Genomic DNA, 21106 nt, shown 5'->3' on the forward strand with positions numbered 1-21106 from the left:
ATAGTTTTGTGGTGAGTTTGGTAGGATTTTATATACAAGATCATATCATCTGCAAATAGTGGTAGTTTTATATCTTCTTTTCCAATCTGGATGTTCTATTTCACTTTCTTGTCTAATTTTTCTATCTAGAATCTCCAGTACAGTGTTGAATAGAAGATATGAGATTGAAATTCGTGTCTTGTTTTGATCTTAAGGGAATGCATGCAGTCTTTTACCATTAAATATGAAGTTAATTGTGGATTTTCCATTGCTGCTCTTTATAAGGTTAAGCAAGTTCCATTCTACTCCTAGGTTTGTTATGTATTTTATCATGAAAATGTGTTGAATATTATAAAATTTTTTCTCCATCTTTTGAGCTAATTATGTGAATTTTGTCCTTTATTCTATAATATGGAATGTATTAATCGACTTTAGTATGTTGAACCAGCCTTGAATTTCTGTAGCATATTCCATTTTGTTATGGTGTTTAAATCTTTATATATGCTGTGGGTAACAGTGGCCTTATAGAATGAGCTGGGAATTGTTTCTCATCTGTATTTTCTTTGGAAAGGTTTGTGAATGATTGTTGTTAATTCTTTTTTAATTGGTAGAATTCACTATTTGGTAGAATCTATGTGAGTGGGCTTTTCTTAGTGGAAAGAATTTTTGTTACTAATTCACTCTCTTTACTTGTTATAGGTTTATTTATATCTTCTATTTCTTCGTAAAGCAGCTTTAGTAGTTTGTATCTTTCTAAGAATTTGTTCATTTCTTCTAGATTTTGAGTTTGATGGCACATAATAGTTCATAATACTCCCTTATATTTTACTTTCTATATATGTCTTAGGTCATGTCCTTCTTTTATTCCTAATTGGAATTTTCTTTCTTTCTTAGTTAGACTAGGTAATGGTTTGTCAATTCTGTTGATCTTTTCAAGAACCAACTTTTTATTTTGTTGATTTTCCTTATTGTTTTTCTTCTTTATTTTTCATTAATTTCTGCACTAATCTGTATTATTTCCTTCCTTCTGCTTGCTTTAGTTTTAATATTCTTTCCTTTTACTATTTTTTCCCCTAGTGGAAGGTTAAGTTATTAATCTAAGTTCTTTTTTTAATATAAGTGTTTACAGCTGTACATTTTCTTCTAATGACTGCTTTAGCTATGTCTCATAAGTTTTGTGCTACCATTTTAATTCAGTTCAAAGTATTTTGTAATTTCCCCTTAAATTATAGGGGAAATTACAAAGAAGAATCCCACTGATTCTTCTTTGCCCATTTGTTACTTAGGAACATGTTTAATTTCCACATATTTCTAAATTACAAAGTGATTGCTCCAATGAGCTCCATTCCTATCCCCTCATCTCCACTGTATGGACATACAAATTACAAATGTATACACTATAAACATATCAACACAGTTTTATAAGGATTGCTTTATGCAGTTTTTAAAAATCAGAGAGGATTAGAAAAGTGTTACACATGAAAATACACTGATACTGTCTTTTATATTTACCTATGTATTTACCTCAACCAGTGTTCTTTATTTCTTCATGTGTATTTAAGTTACTGTTTAATATCCTTTTATTTCAGCTTGAAGTTAAATGTTTTATTATTTCTTGTGGAGCAGACATGCTATCCATGAATTCTCTGATTTTATTTACTTGAGAATGTCTTAATTTCTCCCTCATTTTTCAAGGTTAATTTTGCCAGATGTAGAATTCTTAGTTGACAATCTTCTATTTCAGCACTTTAAACATGCCATCCCACTGCCTTCTGACCTTCCTGATCCCTAATGAAAAGTCAGATGTTATCTTACTAAAGATAGCTTGCAGATGATAAGTGGCTTTTCTCTTGTTACTTCCGCATTCTTTCATTATATTGGTTTTCAGCAATTTGACTAAGATGTCTCTAAACATGGATCTCTTTGTGTTGATTCTACATAGAATTTATTGAGCTACTTAGATTACAGTATAATACTTTTTGGTCAAATTTGGGAAGTTTGGGACCATTCCATCTTCAGATAGTCCTTCTACACCTTTCTCTCTCTCCAGTCCTTCTGGGGCCTACATTAGCCATATGTTGGTATGCTTGATGGTGTCCCATAAGAACCAAAAGGTCCTGTTGTTTTTATTTATTCCTTTTTCATTTTCTTTCTCAGACTGGATAATCTCAATTGACCCTTATTCATGATAACTGATTATTCCTTCTGTCAGTGTAATCCCTTGTTGAGCCCCCCTAGTGAATGTTTTATATTAATTGTTTTACTTTCCAACTGTAGAATATCTACTTGGTTCGTTTTTTGTTTTGTTTTGTTTTAATAAAGTTAAACAGTAAAACAAAAATACACAAGATGCCCTGTCCACCCCCACCTCCCTCCCCTACCCGCAGTCTTCAGTGCTGGCTCGCTTTCCTTCACCCCACTCACTCAGACACAGGGTATCTAATTGAAAGAATGAAACTGCTCTAAGTACGTGGATCATGATGAAGGGAGGAGGCGAACTGTGTCCACACTGGAGGTTAAACTGAGCAAGTCTGCATTCTCTGGGTTCTGGATGGTTTCCTTTCATTAGCCAAAGTGAAAAAGAAAGTTCCCTGCACCAGATGCTTCAAAGCTGAAACCCCCAGGACCACCGAAGAATGTCTTGAAGATATTGTTTGCATGAAAATCACCCATATTCATGCCCTCTTCATCCAGGTCTTGTTCACTGTCATAGCGAGCCTTTTTCTTGGGATCAGAGAGAATGGTAAAAGCTTCTCTGACTTCCTTGAACTTTTTCTCCTCCTCCTTCTGAACTTCAGCAATGGCTCCACTGTGGTGATCTGGATGGTGCATCAAGGCCCGTTTCCGATAAGCTTTCTTGATCTCATCCTCAGAGGCATTCTTGTCTACTCCAAGAATCTTGTAGTAATCTTTCCTCTTACTCTTCTTCAGTTCCAACTGTGCATTTTTTAGGAGCTGTTTGTGTTCTTTTGTTTTCTCCATCTGATATACTTTTTCATAGTCCCGTACTGCTTCTTCATAGTGTCCTGTGTCCATGTAACACTGGCCTCTTCTCAAGTAGGCTTTTATATAAGTGTCATCAAGCTTCACTGCATTTGTACAGTCTTCTATTGCATCATCTAGTTTCTTAAGCTTGGAATTAACCATACCCCGATGACAGTAGAGTTTAGCGTTTGTTCTTATATTATTGGGGTCTATCCCCAGGGCTTCTGTGTACAGTTCACATGCTAGCTTGTAATTTCCTTCTGTAAATGTTTTATTCCCATCTTCTTTCTTTGCTTTAAGTGCTTTGGCATTTCTGCAAGTGACGCAGGCCTTCTCCTGGTCAGGAGCCATCCTGAGAGCTTGGACAAAAAAACTGAACCGCCTTCTTAATACAATCTTCATAATCAAGGCAAAGACTTCGTACATACAGAGCATCGGCATTGGTGGAATCCATTTGTAAAATGTCACTGGCCACACACTGTGCTTCTGGATAATGACCTAGCATTGCTAAACATTATGCTTTGAGGATTTTGAAGTGATGGCAGGCAGGGGCATATTCTAGGGCATGGTGCATGCAGAAAACAACCTTCCGAAAATCCCGCTTCTCAAAATCCGTTTCTGCTATTTTCTCATATTCTATGATTGCATTGGCATTCTTGAACTCCTGTTGTACCTGAGCATTTTTTTGACCCAGGTCTAGGGTTCTCTGGAAACTGCGACATGCCACCATAGCATTCCCTAGAGATAGGTGGCATTTGTCCTCTCGTAGATGTCCCTCACTGACTGCTGTACATCTCCAAGAGCTTCCCAGAACTTTCTGAGCATCATCAAGGTGGCTGCTCGATTCCTGTAATAGCTAGCATTTTTAGGACACATATCTCTTTGCTTCCTCGTCATATAGCAGCTCTGGTTCAGTTGCCGCAGTTACCACATTGCACTCCAGGGCAGCCGCCATCTTACCTCTGGGACCCTCTACCTGGTTCTTTTTTACGCTTCCTGTCTCTTTACTGATATTCTTTTTTTTTTGGTGACACATATTTCTCATTTTTATATATGTTTTCCTTTAGTTCTTTGCATGTATTTATGATAGCTGATTTAAGTTTAACATCTTACTAGAATTCTCAGAGTCAGTTCCTATTGGCTGCTTGTTTTTCCCATTGCCTGTGTATGGGTTATACTTCCCTGTTTTTTGGGGTATCTTGTAAGTTTTTATTGATTATCTAGACATTTAGAATAATGTACTGTGGCACCTTTAGCAATCCAATTCTCTCTCCCACTAGGGTTTGTTGTCATTGTTATTTGTTTTATTGTTATTGTTATTTAGTATTTTTTGACTATTTCTTTAAAGTGTGTATTATTTGTTATGTGGCAATTGATGTGTGCTCAGTTATCCTAGTTGTAAGCTAACAGAGATTTTCTTAAATGTCGTGAACCAGTGAGTCTACCAACCTTTGCTGAGAGGCTCTGTTGAGCATGTCTTTAATGTTTTGAAAAGCAGTCTACCTCTCTGTCTTAGCCTTCACTTCCTGATTATGCGGAGCCTGACAAAGCCCTAAGTTTTACCTCTGACTGGTGTCACTACCTCAGGCAACTGTTATGTTAAACAATTGCTGTTGATTCTTTTCAGCAAATACCATACAGGTTAGGGCTGTTGACAGAGAGTGAGTTCTGAGTTGGGTCAAGTAAAAACAAGTACTGAAACTGGACTTTTCATCATGCTGCAAGCAAGTCAAAGGGTGACAGTTCTCTGGGGCTTTTTTGGAAGCTCCAAACTATTCTGGCTCCTCCGGTGGCTGCTAGACTACTTGATTTCACAGTTAGTATAGTTGTGAGACTATTGCTTTTCAAAGCTCCCATGGAGCTGGGGAGAGAGTGATCGGATTATGGCAAGCTAAAAGACTGCAGGGCTCACTGTTTTGACTAAAATTTAGTTGTTTTTTCTTGAATAAACATTTCATGGATTTTTTCAAGCCTTTAATTCATTTGCAGAGTTTATATAGCTTTTATAGGGGAGAGGATTTTCAGAAATCTTTACTCAGACATTTGGAAATCAAGCCCCTCTGCTTCACTTTTGATGATCAAAACAAATAGTTCCCATTTGTATAGTATGCTAGTTTTTACAAAGGACCCTCATGTATTACCTCTTTTTCTTTTTAAATTTTGATTTGTGAAATATTTTAAACATAAAATGTAGGGAAAACAATTTATAGTGTATTCTTGTACTCACTATCCATATTTAACAGATGAAATATTTTGCCATATTTGCTTCATTTTTCTCTTTTTATTTTGAAAGAAAGAAATATGTTGATTATTTTTCCTTCTTACCCTCTAAAGAGGTTACTTCTCTTTTGAGGTTCACATTTGTTAATGCTAATCATATTTGCAAACTTTGGTACATCAATGCATAAAAATACATGTGTATTTATCTATATCTGTATACTGTCTTGTGTATTCTTTAAATGATAGCTTACTTTTATACATTTCTTTTTGAAACTAGCATTTCTTTATCATTTTGACATTTATCCATGCTGTTGCATATAAATCTATAGTTTAACAGAATAGTACTTCATTAAATTATCAAATATACTCTATTTATTCAGTCTTATACTGATGACACTTCAGGACAGTTGTTGTGAGTGGTGTGAGCTCTGAAGCCAGAAATCCTGGACTCTAATCCCTTTTGGGTTACTTTTGTTTGTAATTTGGGGAAAATTATTTAACTGCAGTGCCTTGATTTACTCATATGGGTATAACAATAGTATCTGCCACATAATTTTTAGGATTAAATTACGTAGTACAAATGAAAATCTTAAAAGAGTTCTTGGGAAACAGTAATGCCTTGGCAAGAATTAGTTCCTATTATAAACAATGCTGCAGGAAACACCCTCATACATATCTCATGAAATTTCTGGATAATAAAATATGCAATGTCCAGCTCAAAAGAGTGGTATGAAGGTGCATTTCCACTAGCTTTTCCCAAATTCTAATCATATATTGATGGAATCAGACAACCAGCCTGGGTCAAGGTATTTGACATGCATATATTCAACAAAAAAATCCGTGTCCAGAATGCACATTTACTGAAACCTTCTGTAAGTTTATAAGAAAAAATATTCCCATTAAAAAATGGGAAAATAAATGTGAATAGAAAATTCACTGGAAAAGAAACTCCCATGACCAATAGAGTCAATAGAAAATTCACCGAAAAAGAAACTTCCGTGACCAATAGAGTCAGAGAGGTTAACTGACTAACTGGTAGTTAGAAACCTTGTAAGTAAGTGATCCAAAGTAGCTTTAATGCACATTTCCCAAGTCCACACGCAGACTTTCTCCACTACTCCACTTTTCTTCCAATTAATCCTCCAATTACTGAATCTCTGCTTCTCTAAGCGATGTGTAACAGCAGCGTGTTCCTCCTGCTTTTGGAGTGTCCTTTTATTTAAACAAAAACATTTTTTCTAGGAAGATTTCTCTAAGCTGAAATTAGCTAGAGCAACTTGGAACACATGGTGTGTTATCTACGGATGTGTGCATGCGTTTAGAAAATCTGTGTAGTTGTTTCTACAAATGTATGAATGTAACAGGTGTCCAGGCACACATGTGTTTTTCATAGCTACTGCTTGCAAAAGAGTTGATGGAAGCGATCTCCTTTCAGAATAGCAACAGAGCTAATACAGCTATTCACTACAATTCACATTTACCGAAATGAAACAGGAATTTGGCAACTTGAAGTGGAGTTACCAGAGGTTGGTATGCTCATGGGCTTCTAAAATATATGAGGGGAAAACATTTCCTATCCAATATTTGACATTCCATGTTCCAAAAGATTTTTTATTTTAACCCCAGTCTTAATAGCCCTTCAGTATCAAAATTAAGTGTGTTTTCCGCTAAAAGGCCAGTGAAACTTAAGGTTGCCCTGGGGTCTCGGTAGCCAGTGCATCTTCTGTAAGTGGCTTGATTGCCGTCTGTAGAGAGGAGTGCTGGGAAAGATGTGCTTGACCAAGGCTATACATTACAGTCCAATTAATGTGAAGATCACTACATGAGTCTTTAACTTTATCTAGTAACTGTTGTAATCTCTAATGAAGACCACAGAGAGAACAGAAGAACATTTAGAATCCACTCTCTCTGCCAGGCACGAAGGGGAATGGTTTCGGTTGTATACCGTTGTATACACCAGGGTAGCTTCTCTCAAATTTTCTGTCCCCCATATGCCTCTCTTACTCTTACCATCTCAATTAAGAATTATAAACAAAAGCCAGAACCTTCAAGGTACATGTGAATATGGGCATTACCAAGTATAGCAGTAGTTCCTAGCAAGGGCTCTGGAGTGAGAGACCTTGGTGAGAATTTCAGGCTATTTGAGTTGTGTTATTAAAACCCTCTAAGCCTCAGGTTCATCAGTCAATAATGGGAATGAGAATTGCATCCCTTTCATAAAATTATTAGAATGATTAAATAGCCTCTGGGTTTAAAGAATCCTGAGTCCTAAGCAATTTGTACACATTTGCTTTTATTATACTGTTATTGAATATTAAAGAAAAATAAAGCTCTGAGTGTGTCCCAAAGTCAGGACATCCAAGGTAACTCACCATGGTTATTCATTGTGTGGTCTTCTAATGTCAGCTTTTTAGTCGTTTTCTTTGCTGCCCTGATTCCTCTGTGGTCATTGAGCATTTTCTAGGCCCACTTGAGCTCAACTCTCTCTTTGTGATAAAAGCTTTAGTATAGGAATTTTTTTACTTCCACCATGGAAGGACTGGCCTGTTCAACCCTTCTCTTGTGAGTGCTACTTGTCAATACTGCCTTCCATCAGTGTTTCCTCATGTCTCCCTTTCTTAAAGGTTTACCTCTGGTTTCTTCATGCCTCTGTCTCACAGATCCTCTCTGAACTTTTTAAACACCCCCACTGGATACATATCAGATTCTACTGAGAATAGGGGGAGAATGTCTGCTACCTCATACCAGAGGACTTAGTCAATTTCCTTTCTCGATATCTCACCCTTTGAGAACAGGGTCTTCCTTTCCCTGATACCTTCAAGGTCAAAAGTGGAATAGAGGATTTGAACCAGCCTCCATATCATGAATTACAGGATATTATACTCTCTCTATCTCTCACTATAGCACAGATATATATATATATATATATATATATATATATATATATATATATATATATATATATATACACACACATGTATACCTATGTCTGGTACTAAGGAAACTACTCAGTGGGCTGCCACACCTAGACATTTTAGCTAAATTTGGAACAGTGCCTAAAAAGAATTAATATTATTCTGACCAAAAATCAGGTGTGTTTGTTCAAAATCTTTTTATGCCAGGTTTATCATTATTGCAACTATATACTTTAATTAATGAATATGTAAATTGATGAAATATGAGCGTGAGTTGTTGCTACTATAAAAATTAAATTGATAGTTTGGGAGAGACAAGATAAAAGAAAATTACTGTCTTAGTCATTGTCTTCAGGCTACTATGACAAAAATCCCACAGACTGGGTGGCTTAAACAGCAAACATTTATTCCTCACAGTTCTGGAGGCTGGGAAATCCACAATCAAGGTGCTGGACAACTTGGTTCTTGTAAGAGCCTTCTTCCTAATTTGCAGATGGTTGCCTTCTTGTAATCTCTTCACATGATGACAAAAGAGAGGTCTATTCTTTTTCTCTTCTTATAAGGACACGAATCCCATCATGAGTGCTTCAACCTAATTACCTCCCGAAGGCCCCACCTTCTAGTACCATGATATTAGGGGTTAGGGCTTCAATATATGAATCAGAGGGTTACAAACACACAGTTCATAACAATCATCAAAAATATTTGTTGCTGGGGCTCCCCTGGTGGCGCAGTCGTTGAGAGTCCGCCTGCCGATACAGGCGACATGGGTTCGCACCCCGGTCCGGGAAGATCCCACATGCTGCGGAGCAGCTAGGCCTGTGAACCATGGCCATTGACCCTGCGCATCTGGAGCCTGTGCTCCACAATGGGAGAGGCCACAATGGTGAGAGGCCCGCGTACCGCAAAAAAAAAAAAAAAAAAAAAAAAAATTTGTTGGGAATTAAGTATGGGTGATAAAACTAATGTGAAATAACAGCAAAAACCATGTAAGACAGTGCGCTTAACTTGCTGAGCAAGTGACATGTTACTGCACTCGCTACATACCATTTTAAAGAATTGAAGATCATTGCTGATATATTATAGATGTGGCTTGTGATCTTCATGAATTGGGTAATTTCCATTATTTAAAATAAATAAAGTATTTTAATTGTGCAAACTTATTTTTAGGATTATTTGTTTTAAATAACTTTTAAAAAGTCTTAACCCTGTAGTCAGAGAAAAGACGTGTATAAAGTTCAGAAATAATTTAGAACTTTGAGGGGCATTCAAGGGTATGACCCCTATCAGGATTGATCCTCCTGTGCTATCTCCCCTGTATTCCCCACTAAGCCAAAAGGCCACGTCAGAGGAGAGAGCTATGAGGCTCAGAGACATAAACCAAAGAAAATATTTGTTATGTCATCATTCTCCATTTTGTTAGAACTAAACAAAGAGCTAAAAATAAAAGGCAATAAAATTACATGAAAAATAGCCTTTATTTACATTTATTTAGTGTTCAAGGTAAGAGGTGACCTGTGAAGATTCCAAAGAGGCCCTCTGATATACTTTCAAGGACTTAACTGAGTGTCAAAACCAATGATGACCCTGATCTTTTACTATGTGAAACTTTCTTTTGCAATTCATGAAACTCAGAGACGGAAAACCAAAGAACAGAGGCAAAGAAGATGGGGTGAAACACCAGGAGAAACTAGGAGAAACAAAAAGTAAAGGAAGTCAAGAGAACAAAAGCAGAATTTTCTGAGGGGAAACACTCCTAATACACATATGTGTATTTATAAATTCACAAATAAATAATTATGAAGCTAACATTGAATGGGAGTTTACCATATGCTGTCTTCTTATAATTTCTTGCTATATAAGAAATTATTTCCTTGAGTGAAAGAAGAAGGTTTACCTTTAATTCATGTGTTTCTGAAAGCCTACCTCATCCATGACAAGCAGTAGACTTATGTTAATTGTATCAATCAAGGTAAAAATTTCATAAATTGCAAAAGAAATTTTGGCTTGGTAAGGGATCAGGGACACCCTGGTCTTGACACTCAGTAAAGTCCTTGAAAGTGTATCAGAGGGCCTCTTTAGAATCTTCACAGGATCACCTCCTACCTCAAACAAATAAAGCAAATAAAGGTAAATAAAGCCTAAGTAAATAAAGACTATTTCTTATGTAACTTCGCTGCTTATTTTTCAACTTCTTTAAGACTATAACAAAATAGAGAATGATGACTTAACAAATATGAAATTTTTTAATATTCTCTAATACATCATGAATTGATAAAGTAAATGTATGTATAATGTTAAAAATGAAAAAGTAACTTCATCATACTGTTTACAATGAAAAATTACAAATATAAATAATTTAGGGTCCATATGGATTAAAGGTGATTTATATAAATTGCTTGACATTAGAAGGTGCTCCATAATGTTAAGTATTATTATTGCAAGGGTTTTGTAAGCTTCGTTTTATTCTCTTGGGAGATGTACACATATTTTTTGTATTATTTATATGGAAAAATATTTTCCCAGTTCCAAGTGTCCAATTTATAAATGAATTTTTAGGCTAACACATTTGAATATTGTACATTATCTTCACTAATAGATATAGAAGCTCAACCTGATAATGGTAGGAGAAAAAACAATGCCAGGGTCTTACTATTTACATCATACTTTTGTTTCTGCCTGTTCCCAAGGTGGCCCAAATTTGAAAGTTGAGAGAAATGTTGTCAATTCTATGTTGACCAAAAGAGAAAGTTTCTTCCAAATCATTTTATTTAAAAGGTGCCTGGAAGTTATGAGTGCAAATAAGAAAGACCAATAGAAAATAACAGAGTAAAAAATGATCTCCACAATTTTGTATTTAGAAATAAAAATATTTAACCAGACAAATGCTTAAAGATGAAATCATGTTAACATTTATTGTAATTTTTTTAAAATAGCAAAACAAATTTAAGTGCCCAGCTCTGGGGGACAAGTAAGTCTGATGGTGGTGCATGTGTATAATCTAATACTCAGCAGCTGTTAAAATGATAGAAAATTGCTATTTCCTACTATTTCCTGTTTCTTGCAATTGCCACGTGATTATGCTAATTTATAAGCTGAGTGTGCATTTGTGTGTGTGTGTGTGTGTGTGTGTGTGTGCATCTAGAAAGCCAAAGACAAAATGTTCACAGTCATCAGTTCTAGATATTTAGATATTTTGTGACTCCCAAAAGAAATTAATTTTCTACCAATGTTTTCTGTTTTCTATATTGATCCTCTAAACTACAATTACAAAAGGAGTTTCATGGTTATGCTTTATTTCTCATTGGTGTATGTTTTCTTTTTCCTGGGGTTCTTAGAAACATTAATCTAAGGAAAAATCTAGAAAATGAGCCAAGGTATAGATTCACAACTGTAATTTCTAGGCCCTGACAGAGAGCCTCCTTCCACATAGCTGTCAACAAATCAAACTCTCCACTGATGATAATGTATTAAATAAAAGCTGCTTTTTTAAATTACAACTACAGCATAAAAGAAAAGATGGGTTTCATATGGATTTTTAATTTTTTTCCAGATCATTTCCAAACTTTCTTGTGAATTTCTTGCACCAAAAGAGCCTAGCCCAGTTTCAAGTACCCCAACACTATCCCGTGCGCCCCACCCCGGGGGCACACAGCTCATCTCAGCCGTCAGGACTGGTTTCCCAGGGAACTGTGGGATCTCTGATCCCTGCCTGAAGACCACAGGACACCACCCTAAGCTGCCCAGAAACGCTGGGAATGTAAATGGGAGTCTGACGCAGACAGGTGCTCTGCCTCTATGGGTTCTGCTCCCTCTCATTAGGCTCCAGAATAGTCTGTGGAAAGTCCCCTTGTCCTCTGCTCCAGCTTGGGTATGCCATCTGCCCTCCTCTGAGACTTGGTGGCCCCAACCAGATTTAGATGCATTAATACCATGTGCTGTTAATGGCTGGTGTCTGAAGGACACACTGCTCATCTCTCCCCAGCCCTGCTTTGTTACCTCTGACAACCACTCGAGGCTGGAAGAGACCTTATGTTACTTACACTCAGAGCCAGCCCAGCAGCTAAGTGTGTTCTCACTGGGGACATCAATCTCGGATGCTGAAGTCTGGAGATTTGCATTGCAAATAGTCTACTGTGGTGACATTTCACCACTAGGAACAGAACCTGAGGCATCCTCCCTGGCTAGAACCATAGAGGGAGAAACCCATTCTATAGTCAAGTTAAGTGAGGAAGAAAGGCAAGAAGGGGATGAGAAGAAATTGGACCACTTTCCTTTATTTTAAACTGAAGTATAGTTGATTTACAATTTGTGTCAGTTTCAGGTGTCCAGCAAGACAGGAACACAACCACACCCATATATATATATTTGGTATATATACTTACAGTGTGTGTATGTGTGTGTATATATATATATATATATATATATATATATATACTCTTTCTCAGATTGTTTTCCCTTATAGGTTAGTACAAAATATTGAGTATAATTCTCTGTGTTATATAGTAGGTCTGTTCTGGTTATCTATCTTATATACAGTAATGTGTATATATTAAGCCCAAACTCCTAATTTATCCCTTCCCCCACCTTTCTCCTTTGGTAACCATATGGAATCTTAAAAAAAATGATACAAATGAACTTATATACAAAATAGAAATGGACCGCTTGCCTTCTGAATGACACAAAGAATATTGATTTTTAAAATTTTGGGGTCCTCATTCTTTTCAGATCATGAGCTGTTTCCTCCAGGACTTAGATGAGCCCTAAGAATCCCATTTCCCACCCATACCTGACACCTGATGTCGTACGCATGGCCTGTGAATGGTCTTTTCCTGACCCATGTCTTCTGGAAAGCTATTTCTTGGTTTGTTTTCTTCAGTTCTTATGTGTCATTCAGATCTCATACTACTTTGATTCTCTAGCATTTTCCATCTTTAACAAGGACTCATCTTTGAGAATTAAATAAGTTAGTGTATCAAAAAGGCTTTGCACTTGATGCATCTTAGCTATTATTGTATTGTTATTTGGGATAGTTACTCTTCCAGGGTGTTGTATTGAAAAACCTCATTTTGACATCAGGAAAATCTGGGCACTGATGTTAGCTCTACTGCTTTCTAATTTTATGACTTCAGACCAATTACTTAGCTTCTCCAACAGGACTACACATACATAAAGTGGGGATAATAAGAACACTTACCTTCTAATGTTGTAAGAATTAAATGGGATAATGATTCTGAGCATAGAGGTTTAGCCCAATGATTGGCAAATAATAAGGCCTGATTAAGAATTGGATAGTACTGTTATGTAATTATACACTGAGCTGCTAGCCAGAGTCATAGTTGTGGATGTGGAGTAAAATGGGCCTGGTTTGGATTCCAGACCTGCCACTAACTTGTTGTTTATGTCTGAGAAATTTATTTAAACCTTCAGAAACTAAATTTTTCATCTGAAAAGTACAGACGTTAAGTCATACTTGATAGTCATTTTGAATATTAAATGAGATATATGGGTTTGACAGCTAGTAGCATTTATTATTCATTCTTATATTACACAAAATAGTACAAACTGTTCTATAGTTTGGGTACCAGCTGCAGTTTACCCATTTTTTTCTTATTAGAGCTCTTGTCCTATTAGAGTTGTTGTAACACTGTGATCCAGGAACCTATCAGAATCCCTGACATCCTTTTAGGGATTTGTGAGTCCAATATTATTTTTCATAAGAAGACTAAAACATGATTTGCCTTTTCCACTCTCCTTTCCTCAAAATCGTACAGTGGCATTTTCCAGAAGCTACAGGATATGGGATGACATCACCACTCTGATGGTAATATGTGATGGGTTTCTAATAGTCTTTTAAAAATAAATTTCATGAATAAATATTTTAAGCTTTTTTCCCTTCTAATTCCTAATATAGAGAATATTGAAAGATATAATCCATACAAACAAAATCTCTTGGAGACCCCTCAATAATTTTTAAGAGTGTAAAGGTGTTCTGAAACTAAATCTTTGAAAATCCCTGTCAGGGGCGTGAGCCACGGCTAGCAGCATGGGCACCAGAAATGGGCATGAGATGATAAGGCTGCTGCTTTAACCACCAAGAATACTGTGGGCAAGCACAGGTCACTATCCACACCTCCCCTCTCAGGAGCCTGTGCAGTCTGCCACTGCCAGGGTCCCATGATCCAGGGACAGGGAGAACACACAGTGCACCTCAGACTGGTGCAATGCCAGGCTGGCCTCTGCCGCCCCAGGCTCACCTGCATTCCGTACCACACCCTGCCCCCAGCTTGAGTGAGCCAGAGACCCCTAATCAGCTTCTACTTTAACCCCATCTTATCTGGGTGAAGAACAGATGCCCTCAGGCGACCTACACACAGAGGTGGGGCCAAATTCAAAGCTGAACCCCAGGATCTGTGTGCACAAAGAAGAGAAAGGGAAATTTCTCCCAGCAGCCTCAGGAGCAGTGGATTAAAACTCCATGATCAATTGGATGTACCCTGCATCTGTGGAATACCTGAATAGAAAATGAATCATCCCAGGACTTCCGGGAAGATGGCGGAAGAGTAAGACGCGGAGATCACCTTCCTCCCCACAGATACACCAGAAATACATCTACGCGTGGAACAACTCCTTCGGAGCACCTACTGAACGCTGGCAGAAGACCTCAGACCTCCCAAAAGGCAAGGAACCCCCCACGTACCTGGTTAGGGCAAAAGAAAAAACTAAACAGAGACAAAAGGATAGGGACGGGTCCTGCACCAGTGGGAGAGAGCTGTGAAGGAGGAAAAGTGTCCACACACTAGGAAGCCCCTTCGCGGGTGGAGACTTCGGGAGGCGGAGTGGGGGAGCTTGGGAGCCGCGGAGGAGAGCACAGCAGCAGGGGTGCGGAGGGCAAAGCGGACAGATTCCAGCGCAGAGGATCGGGCCGACCGGAACTCGCCACCCGAGAGGCTTGTCTGCTCGCCCGCCGGGGCGGGCGGGACTGGGAGCTGAGGCTCCGGCTTTTGTCGGAGCGCCGGGAGAGGACTGGGGTTGGCGGCGTGAACACAGCCTGCAGGGCGTTAGTGCACCGCGAGAGAGTCCGGGGAAAAGTCTGGACCTGCCGAAGAGGCAAGAGACTCTTACGTCCCTCTTTGTTTCCTGGTGCACGAGGAGAGGGGATTAGGAACGCTGCTTGAGAGAGCTCCAGGGACGGGCGCTAGCCGCGGCTAGAAGTGCGGAGCCCAGAGACAGACATGAGACACTAGGGCCGCTGCTGCCGCCGCCAGGAGGCCTGTGTGCGAACACAGGTCACTAGCCACACGCCCTTCCGGGGAGCCTGTGCAGCCCGCCACTGCCGGGGTCCCGGGATCCAGGGACAACTCCCCCGGGAGAACGCACGGCGCGCCTCAGGCTGCAACGTCACGCTGGCCTCTGCCGCCGCAGGCCCGCCCCACACTCCGTGACCCTCCCTACCCCCCGGCCTGAGTGAGCCAGAGCCTCCGAATCAGCGGCTCCTTTAACCCCGTCCTGTCTGAGCAAAGAACAGACGCCCTCCGGCGACCTACACGCACAGGCGGGGCCAAATCCAAAGCTGAGCCCCTGGGAACTGTGAGAACAAAGAAGAGAAAGGGAAATCTCTCCCAGCAGCCTCAGAAGCAGCGGATTAAAGCTCCACAATCAACTTGATATACCCTGCATCTGTGGAATACCTGAATAGACAACGAATCATCCCAAATTAAGAAGCCCTGTGGATGAAAGGCTCTTGGGGCTGCAGCCAGGAGTCAGTGCTGTGCCTCTGAGGTGGGAGAACCAACTTCAGGACACTGGTCCACAAGAGGCCTCCCAGCTGCACATAATATCAAACAGCAAAAATCTCTGAGAGATCTCCATCTCAACACCAGCACCCAGCTTCACTCAACGACCAGCAAGCCACAGGGCTGGACATCCTATGCCAAACAACTAGCAAGACAGGAACACAACCCCACCCATTAGCAGAGAGGCTGCCCAAAATCATAATAAGTGTACAGACACCCCAAAACACATCACCAGACGTGGACCTGCCCACCAGAAAGACAAGATCCAGCCTCATCCACCAGAACACAGGCCCTAGTCCCCTCCACCAGGAAGCCTACACAACCCACTGAACCAACCTTAGCCACTGGGGACAGACACAAAAAACAACAGGAACTACGAACCTTCAGCCTGCAAAAAAGGAGACCCCAAACACAGTAAGATAAGCAAAATGAAAAGACAGAAAAACACACCGCAGATGAAGGAGCAAGATAAAAACCCACCAGACCTAACAAATGAAGAGGAAATAGGCAGTCTACCTGAAAAAGAATTCAGAATAATGATAGTAAGGTTGATCCGAAATCTTGGAGATAGAATGGACAATAGAATGGACAAAATGCAAGAATCAGTTAACAAGGACCTAGAAGAACTAAAGATGAAACAAGCAATTATGAACAACACAATAAATGAAATTAAAAGTACTCTAGATGGGATCAATAGCAGAATAACTGAGGCAGAAGAACGGATAAGTGACCTGGAAGATAAAATAGTGGAAATAACCAATGCAGAGCAGAATAAAGAAAAAAGAATGAAAAGAACTGAGGACAGTCTCAGAGACCTCTGGGACAACATTAAACGCACCAACATTCGAATTATAGGGGTTCCAGAAGAAGAAGAGAAAAAGAAAGGGACTGAGAAAATATTTGAAGAGATTATAGTTGAAAACTTCCCTAATATGGGAAAGGAAATAGTTAATCAAGTCCAGGAAGCACAGAGAGTCCCATACAGGATAAATCCAAGGAGAAATACGCCAAGACACATATTAATCAAACTGTCAAAAATTAAATACAAAGAAAACATATTAAAAGCAGCAAGGGAAAAACAACAAATAACACATAAGGGAATCCCCATAAGGTTAACGGCTGATCTCTCAGCAGAAACCCTACAAGCCAGAAGGGAGTGGCAGGACATACTGAAAGTGATGAAGGAGAAAAACCTGCAGCCAAGACTACTCTACCCAGCAAGGATCTCATTCAGATTTGATGGAGAAATTAAAACCTTTACAGACAAGCAAAAGCTGAGAGAGTTCAGCACCACCAAACCAGCTTTACAACAAATGCTAAAGGATCTTCTCTAGGCAAGAAACACAAGACAAGGAAAAGACCTGTAATAACGAACCCAAAACAATTTAGAAAATGGGAATAGGAACATACATATCGATAATTACCTTAAATGTAAATGGACTAAATGCTCCCACCAAAAGACACAGATTAGCTGAATGGATACAAAAACAAGACCCGTATATATGCTGTCTACAAGAGACCCACTTCAGACCTAGAGACACATACAGACTGAAAGTAAGGGGATGGAAAAAGATATTCCATGCAAATGGAAACCAAAAGAAAGCTGGAGTAGCAATTCTCATATCAGACAAAATAGACTTTAAAATAAGGACTATTAAAAGAGACAAAGAAGGACACTACATAATGATCAAGGGATCGATCCAAGAAGAAGATATAACAATTGTAAATATTTATGCACCCAACATAGGAGCACCTCAATACATAAGGCAAATACTAACAGCCATAAAAGGGGAAATCGACAGTAACACATTCATAGTAGGGGACTTAAACACCCCACTTTCACCCATGGACAGATCATCCAAAATGAAAATAAATAAGGAAACACAAGCTTTAAATGATACATTAAACAAGATGGACTTAATTGATATTTATAGGACACTCCATCCAAAAACAACAGAATACACATTTTTCTCAAGTGCCCATGGAACATTCTCCAGGATAGATCATATCTTAGGTCACAAATCAAGCCTTGGTAAATTTAAGAAAATTGAAATTGTATCAAGTATCTTTTCTGACCACAACGCCATGAGACTAGATATCAATTACAGGAAAAGATCTGTAAAAAATACAAACACATGGAGGCTAAACAATACACTACTTAATAATGAAGTGATCACTGAAGAAATCAAAGAGGAAATCAAAAAATACCTAGAAACAAATGACAATGGTGACACAACGACCCAAAACCTGTGGGATGCAGCAAAAGCAGTTCTAAGGGGGAAGTTTATAGCAATACAAGCCCACCTTAAGAAGCAGGAAACATCTCGAATAAACAACCTAACCTTGCACCTCAAGCAATTAGAGAAAGAAGAACAAAAAAACCCCAAAGTTAGCAGGAGGAAAGAAATCATAAAAATCAGATCAGAAATAAATGAAAAAGAAATGAAGGAAACGATAGCAAAGATCAATAAAACTAAAAGCTGGTTCTTTGAAAGGATAAACAAAATTGATAAACCATTAGCTAGACTCATCAAGAAAAAAAGGGAGAAGACTCAAATCAATAGAATTAGAAACGAAAAAGGAGAAGTAACAACTGACACTGCAGAAATACAAAAGATCATGAGAGATTACTACAAGCAACTCTATGCCAATAAAATGGACAACCTGGAAGAAATGGACAAATTCTTAGAAAGGCACAACCTGCCAAGACTGAATCAGGAAGAAATAGAAAATATGAACAGACCAATCACAAGCACTGAAATTGAAACTGTGATTAAAAATCTTCCAACAAGCAAAAGCCCAGGACCAGATGGCTTCACAGGAGAATTCTATCAAACATTTAGAGAAGAGCTATCACCTATCCTTCTCAGACTCTTCCAAAATATAGCAGAGGGAGGAACACTCCCCAACTCATTCTACGAGGCCACCATCACCCTGATACCAAAACCAGACAAGGATGTCACAAAGAAAGAAAACTACAGGCCAATATCACTGATGAACATAGATGCAAAGATCCTCAACAAAATACTAGCAAACAGAATCCAACAGCACATTAAACGGATCATACACCATGATCAAGTGGGGTTTATTCCAGGAATGCAAGGATTCTTCAATATACGCAAATCAATCAACGTGATACACCATATTAACAAATTGAAGGAGAAAAACCATATGATCATCTCAATAGATGCAGAGAAAGCTTTTGACAAAATTCAACACCCATTTATGATAAAAACCCTCCAGAAAGTAGGCATAGAGGGAACTTTCCTCAACATAATAAAGGCCATATATGACAAGCCCACAGCAAACATCATACTCAATGGTGAAAAACTGAAAGCATTTCCACTAAGATCAGGAACAAGACAAGGTTGCCCACTCTCACCACTCTTATTCAACATAGTTTTGGAAGTTTTAGCCACAGCAATCAGAGAAGAAAAGGAAATAAAAGGAATCCAAATCGGAAAAGAAGAAGTAAAGCTGTCACTGTTTGCAGATGACATGATCCTATACATAGAGAACCCTAAAGATGCTACCAGAAAACTACTAGAGCTAATCAATGAATTTGGTAAAGTGGCAGGATACAAAATTAATGCACAGAAATCTCTGGCATTCCTATATACTAATGATGAAAAATCTGAAAGTGAAATCAAGAAAACACTCCCATTTACCATTGCAACAAAAAGAATAAAATATCTAGGAATAAACCTACCTAAGGACACAAAAGATCTGTATGCAGAAATTTATAAGACACTGATGAAAGAAATTAAAGATGATACAAATAGATGGAGAGATATACCATGTTCTTGGATTGGAAGAATCAACATTGTGAAAATGACTCTACTACCCAAAGCAATCTATAGATTCAATGCAATCCCTATGAAACTACCACTGGCATTTTTCACAGAACTAGAACAAAAAATTTCACAATTTGTATGGAAACACAAAAGACCCCGAATAGCCAAAGCAATCTTGAGAACGAAAAATGGAGCTGGAGGAATCAGGCTTCCTGACTTCAGACTATACTACAAAGCTACAGTAATCAAGACAGTATGGTACTGGCACAAAAACAGAAATATAGATCAATGGAACAGGATAGAAAGCCCAGAGATAAACCCACGCACATATGGTCACCTTATCTTTGACAAAGGAGGCAGAAATGTACAGTGGAGAAAGGACAGCCTATTCAATAAGTGGTGCTGGGAAAACTGGACAGCTACATGTAAAAGTATGAGATTAGATCACTCCCTAACACCACACACAAAAATAAGCTCAAAATGGATTAAAGACCTAAATGTAAGGCCAGAAACTATCAAACTCTTAGAGGAAAACATAGGCAGAACACTCTATGACATAAATCACAGCAAGGTCCTTTTTGACCCACCTCCTAGAGAAATGGAAATAAAAACAAAAGTAAACAAATGGGACCTAATGAAACTTAAAAGCTTTTGCACAGCAAAGGAAACCATAAAGAAGACAAAAAGACAACCCTCAGAATGGGAGAAAATATTTGCAAATGAAGCAACTGACAAAGGATTAATCTCCAAAATTTACAAGCAGCTCATGCAGCTTAATAACAAAAAAACAAACAACCCAATTCAAAAATGGGCAGAAGACCTAAATAGACATTTCTCCAAAGAAGATATACAGAGTGCCAACAAACACATGAAAGAATGCTCAACATCACTAAACATTAGAGAAATGCAAATCAAAACGACAATGAGATATCATCTCACACCAGTCAGAATGGCCATCATCAAAAAATCTAGAAACAACAAATGCTGGAGAGGGTGTGGAGAAAAGGGAACCCTCTTACACTGTTGGTGGGAATGTAAATTGATACAGCCACTGTGGAGAACAGTATGGAGGTTCCTTAAAAAGCTACAAATAGAACTACCATATGACCCAGCAATCCCACTACTGGGCATATACCCTGAGAAAACCAAAATTCAAAAAGAGTCATGTACCAAAATGTTCATTGCAGCTCTATTTACAATAGCCCAGACATGGAAACAACCTAAGTGTCCATCATCGGATGAATGGATAAAGAAGATGTGGCACATATATACAATGGAATATTACTCAGCCATAAAAAGAGATGAAATTGAGCTATTTGTAATGAGGTGGATAGACCTAGAGTCTGTCATACAGAGTGAAGTAAGTCAGAAAGAGAGAGACAAATACCGTATGCTAACACATATATATGGAATTTAA

The 21106-nt window shown here is 38.5% G+C and overlaps 1 pseudogene; it reads right to left on the minus strand.

Moving 5' to 3' along the window:
- Nucleotides 1-2544: 2544 nt before the first annotated feature.
- Nucleotides 2545-3919, minus strand: LOC101325711 (dnaJ homolog subfamily C member 7 pseudogene; annotated as a pseudogene).
- Nucleotides 3920-21106: the final 17187 nt, after the last annotated feature.

The sequence above is a fragment of the Tursiops truncatus genome, chromosome 2 (genome assembly GCF_011762595.2).
Source record: "Tursiops truncatus isolate mTurTru1 chromosome 2, mTurTru1.mat.Y, whole genome shotgun sequence".
NCBI lineage: Eukaryota > Metazoa > Chordata > Mammalia > Artiodactyla > Delphinidae > Tursiops > Tursiops truncatus.